Below are 509 nucleotides of genomic sequence, written 5' to 3'. Positions count from 1 at the left end.
GTGTGTGTGTGTGTGTGTGTGTGTGTGTGTGTGTGTGTGTGTGTGTGTGTGTGTGTGTGTGTGTGTGTGTGTGTGTGTGTGTGTGTATTATATTATATCGCCTTTTGCATGATGAATACTTTGCAAAGTTTAAGCAATTTTTTGTCACAAAAATTAAAAATGAACATTATTTTTGTTTTTGAATAACTTTTTACTCGCATCTAGTAAGGGCAAGGCCACACGCTCCCTTGGAGCAGTTTCAAAAGGCATGGTGGGGTAGAGCTACAGCTTCTGAGCAGGCAGAAATCATTGTGCTGTAATTGTGATCTGTGGCAGGAGCCTGTAGTAATATAACAGTAGCAAAACCGCTCTAACTTTAACCCCCACCTCACCCAGAGTTAAAGTAGAAATTAGTGCACTTGCATCATTACAGGCTTCTGCCCACCAATGTGTTAGAGCAGGGGTGTGAAACTCATCTAGCCACATGGACAGGATCAGGACCACAGCACCCCCTCGTACCCCCCCCCCCA

General features: G+C 44.4%; 1 protein-coding gene across 2 annotated transcripts in view; it reads right to left on the bottom strand.

Annotated features, from left to right (window-relative positions):
* VWA3B (von Willebrand factor A domain containing 3B) overlaps nucleotides 1–509 on the bottom strand; it is a 160489-nt gene that overhangs the window by 69672 nt on the left and 90308 nt on the right. The gene's annotated exons all lie outside the window — the stretch shown is intronic.

Source organism: Gavialis gangeticus, unplaced genomic scaffold, assembly GCF_001723915.1.
Source record: "Gavialis gangeticus isolate Ggan-Ray unplaced genomic scaffold, GavGan_comp1, whole genome shotgun sequence".
Classification (NCBI taxonomy): Eukaryota; Metazoa; Chordata; order Crocodylia; family Gavialidae; genus Gavialis; species Gavialis gangeticus.
Note: the sequence above shows the minus strand (reverse complement) of the source record. Positions and strands in the feature narration are given on the sequence as shown.